Source organism: Protopterus annectens, chromosome 5.part0 (assembly GCF_019279795.1).
Source record: "Protopterus annectens isolate FY-2018-M chromosome 5.part0, PAN1.0, whole genome shotgun sequence".
Lineage (NCBI taxonomy): Eukaryota > Metazoa > Chordata > Ceratodontiformes > Protopteridae > Protopterus > Protopterus annectens.
In genome coordinates, this window is record NC_056735.1 from 523,991,035 (window position 1) to 524,015,136 (window position 24,102).

The window sequence follows — 24,102 nt, forward strand, 5'->3', positions numbered from 1 at the left end:
TATCCACAGGCTTCAGAAAATGTCTCAGTTTTAGAGTCTGAGTCACTTTATCATTCCTCTGCATTACTATTTCAATTTGCTGCAGCTCCTGGGGTGTTTACAGAATGTCTTGCTTCAGGGATAGCCTATTGCAGACTGCATGGCATTCACATTTTTCTTTATTTAGATAACACATTGATCTTTGCAGAGTATTTCATCAGATGTCAGGAGTCCTTAACATGGGTTTCTTCACTCCTTACCAATTTGCACTTACAGATAAATGTTCAAAAATACTCCTTGACTCCATCACACAGGTTGTGCTTTTAGACTGCCTTCTAGACACATTTTCTAAGGCAGTCCTAACACATGTAAAGGCAAATTTGTACCTGGAAACTTTCTTGATCTTTTCCGGTCAGTATGAGACTTCAGCCAGGGAATATCTCAGGATTCTAGAATCCATGCTTCTTTGATTTCCATTATTCCTCTTGCCAGGTTAAACATGAGAAAAATTAACAAAAAACAGAACAAAAGAAAAAAACATTTGGACCCAACATTCTCATCATCTGTGAGGTGGCTGTGGTGGTGCAGTGGTTAGTGCAGTCGACTCACAGCCAGAGGTTCTCTGGTTCTATTCTTGGCAGGCGTGCCTTCTGTACATGTTCTCTCTATGTTCATGTGAGTTTCCTCCCACATTCCAAAGACATGAAGTAGGTGGATCAGGCATTTTAAATTGGCTGTAGGTTTGAGTGACTTATGCAGATAAACTACTGTGGCAAGGCTAGCCACTCAGCAGTGTAAACTTTAGCTCAAGATGATTGTCACAGATGAAGTGACACTCCAACCCCATGTGCAAAATGGGAAAATGGGTTCAGGATGGATGGATTCTCATCATCTGGATTTTTGCATTCAAATTTTAGGCTTTATTAAAAAAAAAAACTGCATTGGTAAAGGCAATAAGACACCACAGTTTTTGCTTGCAGGTACTTTCTTTGGGGGTAAAGGTGTGGCACAGTTTAGACAGACCAAAGCACATATATATCTAAGAGATGGTAGCTTTGATTCATGCTGTAGAATCTCTTCATGAGCTGGGGTCTCTGGGACTATTACAGGCAGATTAAAGACAATACCACAATGATATGGCACATTAAACATACAGGGCTGCCAAGTCTTGCCCCCTGTGCAAGCTGGCTATGATGGCTTGAGACGTAGCTCTAAAGCCTTTTATAACCCTGCAATCATCTTACATACTGTCAGAGCAAAATGTAGTGGCAGACAAGCTGAGCAGGACCAGGACAGACCCTCATGAATGGAAATTGAATGAGGGGTCTTCCAGGAATGGATCGAGTTGTGAGAAAGTCCATAAATAGACCTGTTTCCCTCCTGTCAAAACAGACAACTAATTAAATTCTGTATGAGGGTTCTTACAGGCAGGCCTGAAAAACAAATGCATTTTCATTTCCCCAATCAGTAATATTTCTGTAGACATTTTCACCCTTTTCCACTGACTTAAATCCAGGGTTGTTATTAAGATGTCAAAAGAATTCTCCAGTGTTGACTCCCTCCTGACTTTGCACCAATTATCTTATGGAACTGGCCACAAGCTTCCACACAGAAAGGATCTACTTATGCAAGATGATTGGGGGGGGGTTGATATACCTTAATCTCAAAAAAATTCAACTGACTGCCTGAATGATTTGATTCTAATACCTTTTAGGTTTTCAGGAGGATGCGCACCATGTATTACAGGAAGCAAGAAATCATGCGCCAGAAAATCCTATGTTAACCAGTGAATAAGAATTTCTAGTTGGTGCCTCACCTATAACTAGATCACTATCTGGAATTATTACCACTGGTTCTCAAACATTTTGTGTGAGTTACTAGCATTCAGCCTGTTTACTCTTTTGGCAATGTATGCCTCTTCTTTTCGGATTCAGAATTTGCTCATTTCTAAGATGTTTTCCAGTTGATATGTAAGGTCACCTGTTATTTATGGGACACTTAATTGGGGTCTTTACTTTTTTATGGGAGAGTTATTTCTATCTACATCTAAACCAGCTATTCTGGCTGTTTTTGGTTCATTTTCTTTGGTAGACTAACTAGTTTATTGCTTTGAAATCTGCAAGAGAGTACCAGAGTTGCAACTGTCATAGTGGCTTAACCCTTTTGCTTTTCCATGCATGTAGGGTTAACTTGATATAAAATCCCCCATATATATTCCCTTACTACTTCCAGAGTGTACTTTGAATTGAGTCATCTATCTCACTCATTTCTTTCAGAATTCGAATGACAGGGAAAATACAGTATATATACACTGACCATGCTTTTGCAACTCAGGTATTATCTTGCCAGTACTAAGTCCTTTAGGAAAGCTATACAGCTATGGAATTCCTGCTATGGGACTGGAAAAAGACAGCCTGTGTCAGTTCAGAGAATTTCAGTCTGTCATTCCATACTATATCTTTTCTTGTTATTTCCACCATAGTAAAACATTTCCATGCAGCATTGAAGCACATTTTGATGAACCTCATTGTCATTGATGGCATATTGAAAAAGGTGGGCTCTTGAATTAGTCTAGAGGCAATTATTTGGCACTCTGAACATAGTTTTACAAACATTGCAAACTGTATTCCTTTTCCAGGTCCAGGATTGTCTTTGCTAGGACCATTCTCCAGGGGCTCCTGTACCCTTATCCTTCTCCCCCCCAGGTTGGATAAGCTTTGGTAATCAATGCAAATAGCCATAAGCTACTGCAGCAGTGAGATTGATGAACATAATACAGTTGTGTAAGTTGCACTTACCACAACAGTAGATGTTTGAATTCCTCCGTGCTGCACAAGCCACACCCACCTTCCACCCTTCTTCTAGTGTATATAGTTAGTTGTTGTCCACAATCTGACTGCTGATTTTCCTCCAAGGAGCTAGCCAATTAGCATTCAGAGTGCAGGTTTGAGAGGGAGCCAGAGCTTTTAGAAGACCGGACAGTTATTTTCTCCTGGCCAGGATGCAACCCAAATAGCCAAAAGCGATTGCAGCAGTGAGAAAATTCAAACATCTGCTGTTATTGTAAGTGCAACTTGTACAATTGTACTTTCTAAATAATAAAGGCAAAGCCATCATAGTTTACTTGGTCTTTTGTTCAAGACTCTGAGAGGTGTGAGATTCAAGCTTTTCAAGAAATGGGCAGAAAAAAGCATTTTATCTAAATTCTTCATAAATATTTTAAGTTGCACTTACTGTACAGTGACCTATGCAGTGATACGTTTTGTATTTCTCTGCTTTCTGTACATTTATCTGCATTTCTTGTTTGTTCTGTGACCTTAGTCTTGTAACTTTCTTTGTAGTTGTGTAAAGACTTTGTATTACAGCAAGATGTTAGCACTGTTTATAAATTATACTGCACTTCTATTTCCATAAGTTGAATTACATGTAAAAGTTTTTTTTTTGTATTTTGAATCCAGTCTGGATAGTCTTGTAGCTTCTTTCACAGTTGATCTGTTGGTGGATTTGAACCTCATTTAGTCATTTATCACAGAGTTACTATTAAGTGCATGATCTTGTGCCTTAGTCTGTGGTAGGATTGCAGTAGTACTAGTATTATGAATTCTGCTGCAGGGTTTGTAATTCAATACTTTTTATAGCTGTATATACCTGCTTAAAGTTGCAGTCCACAATCTGGTGTATTAACCTGTGTTGAGATTACAGTAGTGGCAGTATTGTGAATTCTGCTTCATGATTTGTTCTTCTGTACTTTTTATAGCTGTATATATATACTAAAAGTTGTATTGCAGTGCCTTTCTGTTTGCCTTGCTACTATTTTTCTCCTATTCTATAAGTTTGCCCAATCCCCACTGAAACATTAAAGTAAAAATTTCTGAAATTCTAAATGCAGGACTTGAGATCCACCCTTTTCTTTTTGTGGTTTCAAAAGGCTGTATTTGGCTTTTGCCCCCTATGGCAATCTGATTTCAAATTCCCTCCCTTCTCTCTGTGATTGCCATTGTCTGTTGTGTAACCTATTTAATTGCTTCCCACACATTGTTTTCCATATATCCATAATACTAAGTGCCCACCTAGCAAATCCATATTGCACATGAGTAAACCTTCTTTACTACAAATTGTCTCCTGCTCATTTTCCCTGAGCTCCCATCTGCTTAGCACCCTAGCCATACTCTGACAACATCTTGACTTAATCCTGCTCCATCCTTGGCAGATAAGAGATTTATTTTGTACTTCAGTTAAATGTTTACGGTGCTACTGCTTGTTTTTTTCTTTATTCATTGATTTTGACTATAAATCATTCTAAAGGTCTGTAATACTTGAAATTGACTTCTCGAGATAGTTTAAGTTTTGTTGTAGCATTGCATTAACAAGCGATCTTTCTTGTTGTTATTACATCAAGAGGTTAGTACGGCCCTCTACACACACAAACACCTAGACAGTAAATTTTATCTATAAAACTTCCCTTAGAACTAAAATCTGTAACCTACTAAGGCTGAAGCAAAGTCATTGCGTGGAGACAAGCTTAGGACAGCTAAATTGCTTATTAAACAGCAATACAATCAAATCTTAGCACAGCCTAACCTAGTGTCCTGCCAAATCCTAGAGACCACCAAGGAGACCTCTGTATAAATCAGCCATTGACCTACAGTAGCCTACCAAAATATAGGTCTGGACAACATGGATATGTGATTTCCAAAATATTTCTGTAGCTAGCTTGGTAAATATGGAGATCCTGAGACAATGTAGTAATGCAACAACCATTTAATCCTTAAAAAAAACAAACACAGTATGCAAGACATGCACATACACAATTTCACTGAAGGCAGAAATCTTGAATATAAACAAGGTTGTCAAGAACACACTACATCCAAAACACATAGTGTCAACTGTATACATAGACCAGCCTATGCTAAGGCACTAAAAAGCAATCTTCTCAAACCTCAAAGACCTCCCTGCCTATCGTCAGAAATCTCTAAAGCACTCACTAAAGGCAACACCAAACACCATCCATACTCCTACCCCAGATGAGATCCAAGAGCAAAGCTCATAAGGCAAGCTAGCACATTACCCAAATCTCTTTTCATACGAGACTCCATTTTACAACACAAAGATTGAATAAGAACACCAGACTGAATAAGGAGAAGATAACAGTTAGTTGGTAATCTTGAGCCAGAATCCACCAAGTTAGGCACACACTCAAGTCACTACTTCACTGGTACCAGTACGATTATATCATAGTCCATGTGGGCATTAAGAGCCTGAGACGTACTTCCCTGGATCATATGAAGAGAGATATTGTTGATCTCTCTGAATATCTGTTTCAGACAGGTATGTGCCTTGCACTGAGTAGCATTCTACTTTCACAAGGATAATGCCACAGTATAAACAAAAGAGGATTAGCTTCAATAATTGGCTTAGTTTCTGGTATTCTTCCAAGGGGATTAAATATTTGTTACCGTAGGAGGATATGGTTAAGTTAACAGCCCAGTTTGTTTGCAAAGGATGATCTGCACCTGTCTCCTATACAAACAAGGTTGTCAAGAACACAGTGCATCCAGCACACATAGTGTCCACCACATACACAGACCACCCTATGCTGAGGCACTAAAAAGCTAAAACTTTATACAGCCCTTTACAGCCATTTTAGGTAATACCAAATTGACCAACCATGGACTTACGAAACAAAACTCATAGAAACCTAAGGGTATTACTTCTTAATGTTAGGAGCGTAAACAAGAAACTCCATACCCTACAAACTCTCCTCACTCTGGAGAGTATAGATATCTGTGCCATTACTGATACATGGTTTAAATCCACAGAAAGTAATCCAGCAGTGCAAGGGTTCAGTGTCTTCCAGACATTTAGGCCATCAGCTACACAGACAGGGACAAAAGGTGCAGGAGTCTCAATCTACATTATCAACAAGCGTACTGCCAGGTTGTTTAAGAGGATGATGCTCCGAAATGTTTCCATGTGCAAATCAACATAGACAAAGTCCCATACCATATCCTAGCAAGCTATAGGTCACCCTTTATGTCCCTAGAATCCCATAGCTCATACCTAGACATAGTGGAGACACTCATCATTAAACCAAATGCCCTAATCCTGGGGGACTTTAACTACCCTTCAATATACTGGCAAATGTGTACTATCCTATACTCAAAATCACAAAGATTCCTGGACTTTATTAATACAAGTAGCCTTGACCAGCTAGAGCACACATTCACCAGAGGTTCAAACATTGTAGACCTGTTATTCACCAATATCGGAGAGGACTGCACCCACCTCCATGTCACACCCTCACTGGTGAGGTCAGACCATAATGCTGTCTACTTCAAAATAAAAACTCAGTAATCCTAGCAAATCCTGTAACAGTTAGGAACTATTCTAAGGCAAACTACACCCTATTAAGCAATAGTTTATCAAAATTCGATGACCCTCAAAACCCTGAGTACACAACAACCGATGCAAATTTTTTACAGAGACCCTGTACAACTATATAAGTGACTGTATAGAGACTGCTGTTCCTACTTGAAGTTAGCCCTGAACAAACTCAAAAATCAAACCACACTGGTGGAATCATAACCTTAATGGGGTATATTACAAAAGGAAAAGACTAATATCTAAAATCAGGAATAGCAACTCCCGTAATGATAGGACCTCTCTAATTAAACTAAACAGAAAATTAAGAGAACTAATCAAGTCCAACAAGGCCAATTGCAAGGTCAATATAGTCTCGCAGGCTAAAGACAACCACATGACTTTCTATAGCTAAGTCTGAAACCTCAAAGGCAGTAGGCATTTGAGTTCAGAACTGGTGATTGATTGTGCCATCTTCACTGGGCAGAGTGACATAGCACATTTTCTGGATGACAAATTCAGCCCAAACCTTTACTTCCCACTTTCCCCTACTTCCCTCCATGAATTGCCTAGTAGCATGCCCCTCCAACTATTAACAGGGAGCTAGTCCTAGCAATACTTGCTAAGGCCAAAAACACAGTCTCAGTGACAATATCCTGGGTTGCCTACTAAATTGCTGGATACATGACCTATCAGGACAATTTGAGTTTCTTTTCAACTATAGCCTCAAAACAGACTTTGTACCATGAGAATAGAGGACTGTAACAGTTATCCCTCTTCACAAGGGTGGACCATCAACTGACCTCAGAAAGTACAGACCTATTAGTCTAACTAGTCTTATATGCAAAGCCATGGAATGAATTATCATGCAAATGATCAACAAAAACATAGGTAACATTCAGACACTGGACCCAACTCAGTTTGGCTTTGTCAAGGGAAGATCATGTCAACTAAACCTGGTGGACTTCTTTGAGAAGGTCACTAAGGCAATGGATGAGGATAAAGTAGATCATACCACCTACCTGGACCTGGCTAAGATGTTCATTACAATACCCCACTCATGTATAGTATACTCGCTCAACTGAACATAAACCCATACATAACTCACTGGATTTCCAGCTGGCTCATAGACAGGACCCAGGAAGTCAGAATTGGTGATACCACCTACACTAAGTGACCAGTCACTACAGGGTACCTCAGGGCTCTGTGCTGGGACCGCTCCTATTCAGCATCAACTTATTGAAGGTAAAGGCTAATGTCAAGGGCCTTTGGCTGAACAAGTTCTCAAATGACTGAAAATCTGGAGCCATCATAGATGCGCCCTATGATACTAACATTTTACAAGAGGGTCTAACACAGACAAATGACTGGTGCCAAAATCACAGGCTGAAAATGCCAAGAAATGCATTATAGTGCATTTTGAGAAAACTACCATCCAGACTAATTACTGTATCAATAAGGCACCCCTAAGAGTTGACCCAGTAGTAAGGGATCTGGGAAAATATATATATACAGTAGTCTGGCCTTTGATCAACATGTGGCCAAGTTAGTAAGAAAAATCATTCTATGTCACCCACTAAGGGCATGGCATGCATATGTAAGGACATAGCATCCAGGTCCAAAAGTCATAGTGCCACTATTTCTGGCCCTTATCTGACCCATCATTGAGTCTAATGCCCCTTCAACATGTACCTGATCAAATATATGCAACAGCAGCAACATCCACAAAAGTTCCTTACCAAGAGAATCCAGGGTATAAAAACATTGTCCTATTTGGATCACCATAAAGCCCTATCTCTAACCTCTGTGTCCTATATGATAGTAAGATGTGATCTATTCCTGGCATACAGGGCATCCTAGGGTCCAGCAATGAAGGCTCCTTTGCACATCCACAAAACAAAGAGCATCAGAACCACTAGCTCCAAGTATTTAAATTTTGCATGTAACAAAAATAAGTCATGTTTTTGAGACAGATATGTATCTCAGAGAATCCCAATGCTCTGGAACATGCTCCCCATCTATGTGTAGCAGAGTCCATCCCTAACCTTATTTAAGAGTAACTTTGACTAATGGATGGCAAATTAGAAATTAATTCCAGGTCTATTTTCCATGTCCATGATAGACAGATATAGACAATAATGCCTAAACTAACATACCCACCCCTACATAACCTCTAGAAACTTCCTAACTAACATATCCCCTCTTGATAAACTCCCATATAGGGACACAGTTGGGCTGGATTGCCTGACTAGGCTTTTAAAGACCCTGGCGGTCATTAGCCTAGTATATAGCTATGGACCTATGAACCTGTAAATAAGCCAACTGTATGTTATCCCATGAAATTAAGCTAAAAGCTGACAATATTGTGTCAGTTGTAGTTCAGACTCATGGCTCTAACTCACTTTGTTAGATGTGCCATTTCTTAGTGTCTAACACATGCACAGCTGCCCTACTTATGAAAATCTCTTCCAATACATCTGAGTATAAACCGTCTTTCACCTGCCCAGCACAATAAACACAATATAATAATCTTCCAAACTTGTATTGTATGTTATATTATTCAAATGTCTTTCAGCAATTCATAGTATGTCTCCATATGGTTCCAGAACAAGGCAACAGCAACTACTTATTTTATTTGAATCAAACTCCATATTCTTTCTTTTATAGCACACTTTAATCTTTTTAACAAATTGAAAAGTCAGTTAGCATAATCCAAAGCAAAATATATTTATCTGTCCCAAACAAAATGAAGGATAAAATCAGAGTTCTAGACTCTATTTATGTATATGTTGTATTGGCTCCAATTCAGTAATTCTTCACTTTTTTACAATGTCAAGAAGGTAACCCATCTGGTAAAAATGATGTAGCTATTGAAGTTTCTTTCATATGATTAGGATGGTAAAATAAAAAGAAGCACAGCTAGAAGACAGCATGTTGCAAGATGCTGCTACTTCCGGAAGAGTATTACATGGTGCGTCAGACTTGCATGCATCACCACACCCTAATTCTGGCTAACATTACTCCTGCAGTCCATTACACATCTTAACAGTGGTTTAGCAGAGTTTGCAAAAGTAGCATAGGCAAACTTAGAAATAGAAAATGCAGATGTCCACAGGAAGCATAAAAATATGTGACTGAAGGCAAAGAGAACAAAAAGCCCTTCTGTCAGCACAATATGAAAATAAATAAAATATAAATGGAAAAAATATCAAAATTCCTGAGTGTCATTTATTCATTTAGTTTAGCAATATGCAATCCATTTTTTGGTGAACCAGTAAATGGCATACTGTTCATTTTGAAATATGTGCTTTACTGTATATGCTATGGCAAAAATTAGGCACACTATACATTTTGACAATTTATTTTCATTCTTACAAGGCATTCTCATTAATAAGATAATTATTGAAGTAATTTAAATTATTACATATATGTTCTTTCATTGTATTGGTTTAAATGCATTAATAAATGTATTGTTTCAAATTAGATAAATGACATAGGCAGACAAGTATGATACTTATTTGGAAAATTTACATAAACATTGACATGTAATAATTACGCTGCAAATATTACTTTTGTAAATGTGCAAACAATCATTATTTCAGAAATTAGAAATTGGCTGACTGCACATGAAATACTAAACTAAAATGTTATATGACAAAACAAAACATTTCCAGGGACTGCATGGTACACATTTTATAGAGGTCAATATTAGATGCATTGACATATACAAATAAATATGTTGATGCTAATATTATTACAATTATACTAAGTGTTGGTACTGTCTGGCGCTTAATTACTCCTGCTGTCACAAAGAAAGCAGGTATGTATTCTATTATGTGCATGGTTTGAAAACACTAACACTCGTCATACAAACACTCAAGCACATATGTGCATGCATGCACTTACACACACACAAACACACACGCACACACACACACACACACACACACACACACACACACACACACACACACACACACACACACACACACAGACACACACAGACACACACACACACACACACACACTCACACACACACACACACACACACACACACACACACACACACACACACACACACACACACAAAGTGCCACACTGTGCACACAGACACACACATTAGTTAATTGTATTTGTGAATTAGAAAGGTCTAAGCAAATCTGTGAGTCAAATGGCTTAATCTAAAAGGTCTTATAACTTACATTAATGCCCTAAAAATGCTAATATGAAGTTCAGAACCTATTTTCTAAATGGGAAAGGTCAAGGTTCAACTAATTTCTTATGTAAAAATATGTCCCCATTTATGAGAAAAATATTGTGTTTTGAATTTTAATGCAGTTGATCCTTCCATGAAATGTTTGGCTGTGTATACATTTTACATATAGAATGAAATAAGTGCAAACCATGGTAATACTCAGTCATGCACACAGGCTCCACAGGGGTTGGCTATGGAACGTTTGCATTGCAAAAAAACAGTAAATGTGTGCTTCCATAACTTGAAAAAAGAATTCTAAACTAACTTTGACATTTCTCTAGATAGGCTAAATATAAAAGAAGTACATGGAATGCCATGATTACACTACAAAAAGGGAAAATAAACGTATTAAGGAACTGTATGATATCAGAAATGTATTTAATAAGCTCCTAAAACTGAGTGTTTTGCTAGGGATTGACAGCAATCGGTAAACTGACACCAAAAAGCAGTTACAGAAGATGAAACAGTTTTAAAAGTTTCCATAGGTTCATAGGTGGGTACTAGGCTATCTGCCAGAAGGTATTTGTAAGCCTATCCAGAATGTGTTGGTTTTCACCACCCCCTTAGATTAGTTCCCTGTGCCTCTGTCCAGCAGAGTCACTGAAGTGATCCCTGAGGTAACCTTTCTGTTTCCCATCCACTCATCAAGGTTTCTTTTGAAGAGTGTTAGCGAGGAGCTCTGCCTAATGTAGATTGGGATCTTGTTCCAAAGCATGGGAAGTCTCTGGGACAGGAATCTATCCCTCCAGCATGTCCTATTTATTGTTGTGGTGAGGTTTATATCCCTAGAGTGTGTGGGCTCGAGGGGATAAGATATTGTTTAGGTGGAGCATGTCCATCAGTTCTGGGTTGGACATGGCCTTGTATGTCAGGCAGAGATCACCTCTGAGTAGGCTGTATGCAACCGAGTACAACTGGAGTTTCTTCAGTCGAGCTGCATGGGGTATCTGTTTGAGGCCATTGATCCTCTTACTGAGGTACTTCTGTGGTCTTTCCAGCTGTTGCAGGTGTCTTGTAAGGTACATCCCAAATGGGGCATTGTACTCTATGAAAGGTCTGATGAGTGATGAGTAGAGGGGCACAATGACCTCTTTTGACCTGGATGTGAACCCTTTTGTGATAGGTGGGCCACGTAGAAGGATTTTCTAACCACTTTGGCAATGTGATTATCAAAGGTGAGATTACTATCTACTTGGGTCCCCAGATCCCTTATTACGCCTTCCATATTTAGGGGACTGCCACCTATGTGGTAGTTTGTGGGTATTTTGTTTTTCCAAAGGGGATGACTATGCATTTTTTGGCATTTAGCTTGAGGCTATGATTTTGACACCAGGTATCTATCTCAGTGAGACCCTTTTGGAAGATATCTGTGTCAGCTGGAGAGTCAATTATAGCCCCTAGTTTGCAGTCGTCTGTGAACTTGGTCAGCCATAGTCCTCCTGTGCTTGCCTGTACCTCTGAGAAGTATATGCTGGACAGGAGGGGTCCTAGCACTGAGCCCTGGAGAACGCCACATGTAACCGGTTTAGAGTCGGACCTAGCTCCCACAACTCGCACTATGTGGGTTCCGTCTGTGAGCCAGTTGGCAACCCATCTTGTGACATAGGGGTTTATGTTCAGGCTGGTGAGCTTGTCTATAATACCAGAATAAGGAATGGTGTCGAAGGCCTTAGCGAGGTCTAGGTAGGCTGTATGTACCACCTTTCCCTCATCTATAGCCTTGGTAACTGTCTCAAAGAAGTCCCCCAGGTTTAGGAGGCATAATCTGCCTTTAACAAAGCCAAACTGGGTAGGGTCAAGTGTTTGGAGGTTCCCAATGTCTCTGTTAATGAGTTCCATGATGATGCGCTCCATAGCCTTACAGACCAAGCTAGTCAGGCTTATAGGGTGTTAGTTCCCAGGGTCTGTTGTGGCTCCACCTTTGTGGAGCAGAATAACCATTGTTGTGCGCCAATCTATGGGCATGTAGCCAGTGGAGAGGCTGAGTTTGAACAGTGTGTTTAGGTGAGGGGTTAGTTTGTCTTTGAGCTTGTGAAGGACACAGCCGAGGACACCGTCCGGTCCCATTGATGCTGTGTTTTTGGCTTTAGAGAGGGCTATTTTAACCTGAGTGTCTGTAATTTCAGGGAGTCTACATTCTTCTGGTATGGTTATGAGCCCTTTTGGGGTGAGAGGGGGGTGAAGTTTGTGCTGAACCTGTCTGCCAGGATGTTGGCGATATCAGTCGGTTCCGTCTATTTTGTGCCATTCTGCACTAACTCCAAGCAGATATGAGCATTGCCACTTAGATTCTTGACATAGCTAAAGAATGCCTTGTGGTTATCTTTAGAGTCATTGGCAATTTTTCTTTCAAAGCTCGCTTTGGATGATTTTTTGAGGGATCGTAGTTTCTTGCTGATACTGATCAGGGATGTCTTCCCTTCTTGGGATTTTACTCTTTTCTGTACTAGTTTCCTTCTTCTATTGTATAGCTTTTTAAGGCAGGAGTCCACCGGACTGGTTTCCTTTTCTTGGAGGAGTGAGTCTTGGTTTTGCTTGGGATGGCACGATCCATGCATTCTTGTAGCTGCCCATAGAATACATTAGTAAAGGATTTTGCAGCTTGGATAGTGTTATCCTTCAGCATGGGGGTTTTGAAACATTCCACCTCGGTCTTAAGTAACGTGAAGTTTGCTATTGAAAAGTTTTTCACGGTGGTTTTCTTGTCTGGGGGTGGGGGAGGAATATGGATATCCAAAGTGATTTGTTTATGGTCAGATCTAACCAGCGAGGGGTTGACCTCTGGTGTGGAACACCGGTCGCCCATGTTGGTGATGACCAGGTCCAATATGTTGTCACCACTAGTGGGAGTGTTGACCAGTTGAACCAGGGCGTTTGAGTTTAGAAATGCTAGGAAAAGTTGGGCAAGGGAGTTAGTATTTTAGTAGTTCTCCCAGTTAATGTTTGGGTAATTGAAATCACCCAATATTAGGGTGTTTTGTAGGACTTTTATGTTTCCCAGTCTTTCCAGAAACACGGAATGGGGGTCCTGGGACATGGTGGGTGATCTGTATCAAGCTATAATTTGAATTGCAGTTTTGCCCATTGTTAGTTGCACGTGGATGACCTCTGAAGCATCGTATTGTGCCACTAACATGGAGGTGTGGGTATCCTTTATGAATATGGATATGCCCCCGCCTTTTGTATTTCGGTTTGGGTTCTGTGGCTGAAATGTATAATATGAGTTGTAGCCTGGTAGTGCTGGGGTGCTCTCTGGAACCTTAAACCAGGTTTCTGTTACTGTACATATATTTTTTCCATACTGAGGAGTGCCTCGAGTGTATGCATTTTGAGGTTTAGACTTCTGGCATTGAGTACCATTACCCTCAGTTTTTTGTTACTTGTGCTATTTATGGCAGTGGGTTTGTCTTTTGAGCCTTGCCTAAAAAAGGCACTATGGGGGTGGCAAGAGCCTTGGACAGTATTCAAAAGCCTAAGGGTGACAGGTGAAAGCTGTCTCTAGCAAAGCAGCGTGGCTTGTCGAGCATGCCATCCCAGGCAGACAGACACTGGATCCTTTTTGAATGACACCAGAAACTTAGCCAATTGTCAAAATCGAGAATTTTTTCTTTATACCATGGTATCATTGTTGGTGAGGGCAGGATGCTACTCAGGGTCAAGGTCATACAGTCCTGGGCAACGTGATCAGAGAGCTCTTCCGTGTCTCTTTTCATGTAGTCCAGGGAGGTACGGCTCAGGTCATTCACACCAACATGGACAATGACAGAGTCATATTTGTACTTGTTCTGGAGTGACCTGAGTGCTTGTGTTTTGTGGCAGATCCTGGCACCCAACAGGCAGCTAACAGTAACCTTCTCCTTATTCTGCCTAGTGAGTGGGACGTCAGTGTGCCTGACTATAGAGTCACCTATTACTAGTATGTTGGGTATGTTATTTTGCCTTAAGGGCTGTGATTCCATGGCACACTGGTTTTGTGAAGTATGTGGTTCATGGTTTGTGTTGGGGGGTGGAGGCTGCTTGGATGTTTGCTTTGGAGGTCTCTGCTGGTTTTGCAGATTTTTATTTAGAGCCTCCGAGTATGTTTTCATGTATTTATGTGTGTTTTTTGCTGATGGTTTAATGGGTCTATGTAAGACTGGTGGTGTGATACAAGTATTTCCCTTCTCCTCTTGACTGTCTGATCCAGTCAAGGATTGAGAGAGCTTAGCCTCTAGTTTGGCTGTATAACTGCATCTCTTGCACATACTAGTGTTTGATGGTAGGAGAAGAGGGTTGTCTGTGCACATGAGGCAGTTGTAACATTGCCTCAAAATGCCCAGATTCACCATTTGGACTGGAGAGTACACCTGAAACTGCCCTTTGGATATGCCTGGATAGGTACAGTGAACTGTTTTACTGGATGGCTGGTAAGGTCAAATAGAGAGCCTTGTCCTTCTGTACAGTACAGAAGGGTCTAGTGCTAGAGTTTATAAGTGCTTGCTATAACTTTTGAGCAAGTGCCGGGCTGAGAAATAAATGGCTTGAGTGCTTAAGTTGAAAGTTTGTCTAGTTCCAAGGGAACAATTGAAGAGGAGACTTTGTGGAGCTGGGAATAGTTTTACCCTAGCTAACCGGCACTGCCCGGCACGCAAAACTGGGCAAATATGGTATTTATAGCAGGGAAATGAAAGAGATAGAAATTAGCCCAAAATGGCCAATAAACTACTAATTTCTGGGCTTCGGGGACAGATAGGCTGCTCAAAGCTCCCCTCTCTCACAAGTGAACTGAGAAACTTCCATCTATCCAGGTAAGGTATGGGCAAACACAGAGATTTGTAACACAGCCCTGAATTCAGCACTAACCTGAAAACTGGACTATACTAACTTAGAAAGGCAGGAAACAAGTGTATATATATATATATATATATATATATATATATATGTATATATATATATATATATATATATATTTTTTTTTTTTTTGTTTGTTTTTTGTTTTTTTGTTTTTTCAGAAAATAAAGCAGATACACTCAAAAAACAGTTTAAAAGCACAGAAAAGGATACTTATTGTTATACATCACAGATCAGAGTTGTAGTCAATGCTCCCAGTAATAAAGTAGGAAGAAACACAAATACAGTAAAAGCAGATGAATAAAGTGCATTATATATATATATATATATATATATATATATATATATATATATATATATATAAAACAATAGAAAATGAACAAACTGATTTAAACAAGTTACCCAATTAACCAGAAAAAAGCTCAAAACTGATCCCTGTTCCAGCAGTCTTCAATCAGACAAGTTCTAACTGCACACCCCTGCTTACTAGGGTGCAGGGGAACCTTCTCCAAAAAAAGGTGGCCTGGATCAGTGCTCACGTTATACAAACAAAGTTAGATTCAGCAGGTCTGAATCTGGTCTATGCTACAGCAACAAGGTGCACCAATTTCAGGAAGAAACAGTTCAAATAAGAAGTAACAATAAGCCTGTGACCAGAAATTCCCAGCTTAGAAGGGTAGAATCCAGCCTCTCCTCCCACAAGAGTGCAGACCACAAACCTTCTTAATGTAGAATAACTGGCCTGAAGCCCAAGTGTTTAAGCCAGAACTTATACACTTTTAGAATAGCAGACGCTGGGACTTCAACCAGCAATTCCCAGCTTAAAAGGATGTACGCTACCTGTCCTGCCACAACAGTGCAGACCATAAACCTTCTTAATGTAAATATCAGATCTTTGTGGATAGGCTAAATATGAATGCATTGCAAGGAATGCCGCAATTACATTTGAAAAATTTGAAAAAGATAAGCTTGTTAACGACTTTTCTGGTGTTAGAAAGGTGCTTAATAAGCTGTCAAGATTGATTCTCAAGCTAAAGATTGACAGCAATTAGTTCTGCCTAGCAAAAAGCAGAAACAGAAGCTAAACAGCTTTAAAAGTTGTTAGGTAATTGATTCTGACACATGTATAAACATAGAATGTGGTAGACCAAAGTGTTTAACAACTTTTAAAGCCACCAGCACTTCAAAGAGACATTTCATTTCTACCTGCTGTGTGCCAATAAAACACTTTGCAGTCCTACATTTTTTTTCTGTAGCTAATAGTACATAGAGCAGATGATGGTCCATGCGCTACGAGGAGTTATGATATGGTTTTACCAGTCATGACTCACATTTTGTGTCCTCAACATGAACATCAGGAATAGTTTACTAAAGTATTGCCTTATTTATAATTCAGGTAGCTGTAAGTTGCCTTTGAGTTGTTTGTTTGTCTTTTCGTCTTTACCCATTTAGGGGTCGCCACAGCGGAACTCCGGTCTGCTAATGACTGGCATTAGATTTTTATGGTGCCGAGTTGCCAGCCCGACACCCACCCTTCAGCGAAGGCACGCCCATTCACGCATGTCTTTCGGAGGCCACTCGACCGCGAGGAGAGCATGCAGACTCCACACAGAAGGCACTCCAGCCAGTTGCCTTTGAGTATATGACTCTTATTAACTTCCCAAATATTTAGTACTAGACTGCAACATATGTAAGTCAGTCTATAAATGATTTTGTTTGTTGCAAGATGCTCATTTGTTTACATTTATGACTTTTGTCATTGCTTTTATAGTGGTTCACTTTATACCATGCACTTTTCAGTTTTGTTCTGTTATGTGGAACTTTCATAGTTTTGAAACAGTTATTAATCTCTAAACTTGAATAAATTCGTTTCTTATAGTACTTGGTTTTCTGATTTTAGAAGAAATCAGTATATTCTGTTATGAATCTTTGCTCTGCAATTTTAGTCTTACCTTTTCTGTGAATGTTTGGTTTCATATATTTACAAGTCTGGAAAAGACTGTGATATGTGCCTGAAATCTTTGGTTACATTGGTCTTCTTACCTATTCAGAGTAAGGGATGTAAGTATATAGAAATGTTTGTAAAATGAACATAATGTGATAAACAAATTTAAACAAAATTAAGTTTATTTGTTTAGCTGATTATTTACTATAAGGTTTTGTTCATTTGTATATTTATATAGCTGAGTTACATATTTTGAGAAGCTTGTTTTAAACTTTGATGATTCAGGAGCAGAACTGCAAAACATTTACAAATAACTTGACAAATGTTTCCTTTTACTACAAAAATAGCACAAAATGCAGTGTGCTTATAAGTTATTACTGTAGCATAATAATGTACTTTTGTTTTTCATTCATTACTATAAAGTCTAAATGAAATGCTTAGCATTTGCGATTTGCTTTATTTCCTCCTTGAATTATTCTTTTATTTTTAGAATATTTGTGAAACAGTTCAGAAAAATGTATCAATGACAGAGGTTTGTTGTGCAGGTTTATCTTTACAATTTATGGCACTGGGATAATCCTAAAGTCCTAGCTAAGTGGCAATGGGGAGTATAGTACCCAGAGCAGATTTACTAGACATGATTTAATGCTTTAATGTCTTTAAATGATGACTGGGTAGTTCAGCTATTTTTTCTCCAAGTTGACAGTAACACAGATTGATGAAGAAGTTCACAGGACCACAAAGGTTAAAGATTTGGACCTTGAGCCTGTACTCATAGCTGACATTGACAGACTACAGTAAAGAAAAAACTGACCACATTCTGTAAATTTCTATTTAATAACTAGAAAAATATAAATTCTATCTACAGAGTTAAAAAAAGAAAAATTAAGTCTATTAATCAAGCCTATCTCTACTAAACAGTTGTTATTAAGAGATGCACAAATTAATGATTCCTTCTAGTTTCATGCTTAGTGAAATGTCAAAGACAATTAATTGTCAAAAGCAGGGCAGATACTCCATTAACCTAGTTATACATGATGAAATATTCTGGATTGTTCTAACAAACTAAAATAATAATCTTCATTAATTTGATTAGCTTCTGCAAATTAACTTGCTTCTTTATTGTCATTAAATGATGTAGCAATAAGAAAGAAGTGCTAATTCAAATAAATAAATAAAACAATGGTAAATAAATTTAAGTAGATTATGTTGAACAGATTTTTACACATTTGAAATACAGTTTCAATACTGTTTCAGATGATACTCTCTTACTCAATTTAGTTAGCTGTCATAGAATTATGTGAATAGCTCAGCCTTTTATATAGTTTCAGAAATATTTAGTCACAAAGCTAATGAGTGCATTATATTTCTACACACTACCAAAGGGCTATGAAGTCTTAGTGCGAGACAGAGAGAGAGAGAGAGAAGTTTAGCTAATATAGTATTCCCTGCTCATATAATGCCAGATTCCAGGAGCATTAGAAATGTTGCCATCTGCCCTGTTTCTTCGTAGCAATTGGTGAGAATCTGATCAGACTATACATGCCTCACATGGAAGTCATGCATATGAGCTTATGTAGATTTACATAACACTGGTAAGGTTAACTTATGCATTACCTTCCACTGAAACAGCAGCATCTGATCATGATTTAGACTAATAATTTAGTGAATCAATATCTGGGAACATAACGCAAGAAACAGAGTCAGTGACTATAGATGTTTTTGTTAATTTTTTCTATGTAATGTAAATACTGGTTACATGACATAGTTATTATACATGCATTAAGGTTTTCCTTACTTCTCTGATGGCATAAGTTCTGAAATACATGCTAGTGCCATCAGAACTCATCAGAGATTTGGGATGTATGGCTAGGATTAAAAAGGTCCTTGTCGTCCTTAGCCTAGTAAACATCTATGAACCTATATTGTATGGCTCCATGTCAGTTGTACATTTGTATTATGAAATATAAAGAATATTCTAAGCTTTGCATAAAGGGCTTGCACAAAGTGTGACAGACTTATATAGTTCTTTGTGATTCAGGAATATGCTGCAAATATCCATAGCTTAGTGATCTGCTGTAGAAATGTATGAAAGGTATAAAGGTATGAAAGGTATAAAGGTATAATGGTCTTATGCCTTCTTCTACCACAGCTATTGATGTTGCACAGAGTTATACGTTATATACTGGCAACTAATCTCTATTCTACATAGTTTCATAAGTTAACACTAGATTAACTGCCCTTTTGGGTCATTTTAAGCTTAGCTAATTATCCCCTTTGGTGCTTAAAATAAACCAAAACCATTGGAGTTTAGATACGCCTATCCCTTTCCAAGACCAATGTTTATATATTACTGTAGTGATAATTATTAGATCAAAACACAGATATTTGGAACAGATGCATGTACTGGGATAAAGCATTTAGGAGCTGTCTGTGTCCATTTGTAGTACAGAAGGGGGTCCTGGGGTAAATCATTTGTTGCAAATCCATTGATCCAAATTACACTTGGATGTGGTCAGGAATAATCTCTGTTTTACATTGATGGGGAGTCTACCCCAGAGCAGTGTATCTTCTATGAGCTATCCCTGTCCCTCCAAGTCATTCTGTTAATGTTGCAGGTGAAATTTCAGTCCCTGGATCGAGTATTTCTGATACCGTTTGACATGTCAATGTGAAGTCAGTCCATTGGTAATGGGTCAGAGGATGCTTTGTTTGTTAGACACAGGTCACCTCTTGGCAGTCTTTAAGAAACCAATTATAAAGAAAGGGCTTTGAAGTAGTCCATGTAAGACATATTGTACAAGCTTTGTATCCTTTTTTGTATGGCATCTCTGTGGGTGTTCCAGTTGTTGAATGTGCTTGGACATATACATGCCAAAATGGATATTATACTCAATAACTGGTCTAACAAGGACTGAGTAAAGATAAACTTTGTATCCTTTTTTTGTAAGGGATCTCTGTGGGTGTTCCAGCTATTGAATGTGCTTGGAGATATACATTCCAAAAGGAATATTATACTCAATAATTGGTCTAATAAGAACTGAGTAAAGGGAGCTAATGACATCCCTGGATTTAAAAACAATCCTCGTGTTTATGAGCTACACAGTGTAGGACTTCGTTACCACAGGGGAAACATGGTGGTCAAAAGTTAGGTGTCTATCCACATAAGTCCCCAAATCATGGGTCAACTTTTAAGGGTATGTTGTCAATGTAGTAGTTCCCCTGCAGAGATGACTTTCTTTAGAAGATGATAATGCATTTTTTGCCATTTAGTTGTAGTGCATGAATCTGGAACCAGTTATGTGTTTGAGACAAGCTTTCCTGTAGGACAGCTGAGTCTTTTGGGGATTCCGTCATTGCTACTAGCTTGCAGGCATCAGCAAACTTAGTTAGCCAGAGCCCTTTGGCAACAACATTTACTTTTGAGAGGTAAATGCTGAACAAAAGAGGTCCCAGCACCAAACCTTGGGAGACTTTACTTGTGACTGGTCTTTTTGTGGAGGTAGCTTCCCCTGTTTTTATCTCTTGCATCTTATCTATGAGACAGTTGGCAATCCAACAGGTGAGGAATGGATATATTCCTACTTTATTAAGCTTTTATAGCATGTCTGAGTGTGGGATTGTGTCAAAAGCCTTGACCAGGTTGAGGTAAGGATTGTGTACTATTTTTCCTTTGTCCATTGTTTCGGTGACCTTTTCAAAAAGTCCACTAGACTGAGTAAGCATGACTTGCCTTTGATGAATCCAAATTGAGACAGCTCCACTTTTGGGGTTCCTGATGTTCTTAATGATTAACTCAGTGATAAATCTTTCCATGGCTTTGTATATGAAGTTGGACAGACTTATTGGTCTGTAATTCCCTGGGTCTAAGGAAGGTCCTCCCTTATGCAGGGGAATAACTGTTGCTGCTCTCCATTCACTTGGTATATAACCTGTATGGAGGCTAAGGTTGAACAGTGTGGATAACAGTGTGGTTAAATCTTGCATCATGCAATTCAAAATGCATTCTGAGATGATGTCAGGACCCACTGATGCACAATTGTTTGGTTTTGATAGTACTTTCAGGACATGGTCTTGTCTGATTGCTGGTGGTGAGTCGATTTCAGATATTTTATGTGAGACAGATGGTAGGGGGGAGTAAAGCTTGAGCTGCATTTATCAGTTAGTATGATAGCCATCTCCTCAGCTTTGGAGTAGGTAATTTCATTTGCAATCAGCAAAAAGGGTTTGTGATTGTCCACTGCTTGGGTGGTTATTTTCATCTAAAACTTGGCTTGAGTAGATTTAGTTGAGCACCTGAGTTACTTGTTTAATTTAATGGCATGGGCTCTGTCATTCTGTGTATTGCTTTTCTTACTTTTAACCAATAATATTTTCATTTTATTGTAAAGCTTGTTGATATTAAGGTTTCACAAGGGTTTTGTTTTAGTGGTATGCCCTTCATTTCTTTCTAACAGGTACGACAATATTTATTCAGCTGTTTACATTCCAGTACAGTTTAGCTCTGTATGTTTCCACATATTCAGTACAGTTAACTGGGTTTGGTGGGGATTTGAAACTAGCCAATGTATCACTTAGGAGCAGGTGGTTTGTTTTGGAGAAATTTTCAAAGATACCAGCGACAGAACTGGTCCCAGGATTCAATTTTATCTTGAAGGAGATGGCCAGACATAACATGTGGCAAAGATACACAAGGGATGGTACAAGACATATCCATATTTTTAAAGACGAGGTATAACATGTTATTCTTTCTATGGGGTACTCTGACTAGTTGTTCCAGGCCATTTGTACTGACAATGTCCAAGAATCTTAGAGCTTATATACTACTGGTGGTATTTTTTCCCTGTCTATAGTTGAATAGTTTAGCTCATCCATGAAAATGCAGAGTGACTCTAGTTCTTGTAGACTGGCATTATGACTTCCCTGGGTCATAGAGGGAGTTCTATAGCATGTCAGTATATATGGAAAGGGACCTTTTTGATGGTGATGTGGGCATGAAGAACCTCTAGTCCATCATGATGTTTAACGAGTCTTAACATGAGTCTCTTCTGAGTGAAGATTGAGGCACCTCCACTTTTTTCCTTCCTGTGCAGTAGCTGGTCTAAACTCATGGAAAGCATTACAGAACTACACAGCCACAATACTCTCTGGCATTTTTACTCAGCCACTGCACAGACTTCTACTTCCTTCAGGGAATGGAGTTTCTTGTTTGGGCTCCTATCATTGATCAGTAACACCTTCATGTTTTCCTTTGCTTGTTTCATTTTATTGGTAGGTATATCTAGTTGGTAATGTGAAAAAAGGTACTATGGGACATATCATGTCTTTGGCAGTATTTGAAAGCCATGAGGAGACAGGTGCAGGCCATCTCTGGTGAAGCAGCATGACCTGGCAATCCTGCCCTTCCATGCTGATAAATATTGGGCTCCCTTTAAATTACACCAAAAACTAAGACAATTACTGAAGTGAATTATTTTTTGCTCATATTCCAGCATCATCCTTGGACAAGGTAGAATGCTGTTCAGTGCTGGTCGTATACCTGCCCAGAGAACGCAGTCTGAGATCTCCATAAAATCTCTCTTTATATAGTCCATGGAGATACAACTCAAGTCATTGACAGCCACATGTACTAGGATGGACTCATACCGGTACTTGTTCAAGGACTTAAGTGAGTGTGGGATCTGATGGATCCTGGTACCATATGGATGGACAGACAGACAGACAACTAACCATCCGTCTTTCCTTGCTCAGCCTGGTAAGACATGTGTCTGTATACCTTACAATGAAGTAACTTATAACTAGAATGTTTGGTTTAGTGGATGCCTGCCTTACCAACTTATGATCCATGACTCTGGGACTCCTTGCGCTATGTGAGGTGGTGGACTTAGGCAAAAGTTGTAAATATTTATCATCAGGGAGGGTAAGAATGATTCAAACCTATTAATATTAGTAGAGTACAGTATATATTTATGTTAACTGGCAATATCTTTATCTAGTTTCATTAAAAGTAATAGATAAAAAAGTTCATAAAAAAAACTAATTCATCCTGACATGAAACAGCTGTAAGATATTAAGGAGCATTAGATAATGAACATAATGAGCAATGATACCCTATTGGACAATGAATGTTTTCAAACAGAGTACTAATGTCACATGATCAAAAAAAAGCAAGTCTGTCACTTCATAGCAGTATATTAAGCTGCTGTGAAGCTCAGTCAGAAAAGAAAAATACATGGATCTCATTTTTATGCACACTAAACACGATTTCCTATATAGTGAGAGTTAAATTAAAAAAAGGAAAAAGGAAAAAATGGGAAAGACTCATCTAGGGAATCTAATGTCAGTAATAGTTTGCCATTTTACTTTTCCCTAGATAAGGGATCTATTGTGTTTAGCAAAATGGAAAAAAGAAAGAAAAAAGTAAGGCAATTCTGAGTGTTTGAGCTTAGTGAGTAAGTGTCTGAGGACTCTGTGTTTGTGTAAGAGAGAAAGAGATAGAGCGAGACAGGGACAGAGAGTACATATCTCTTAACATTCCGTTGCAAGATGCTTTCCATTAAGATGCACTATATGAACTTGAAGGATGAAACTCTAATGTCCATCATTATTGGTTAACTGTAATCCTCAGTGATTTACCAGAAAATTTAACATTATATGAGGGACAGAATAAAAAGAGGCAAAATCAGGGATGTTTTGCAAAATCAAGGACAAATAAGAGACACGGAGTATGTG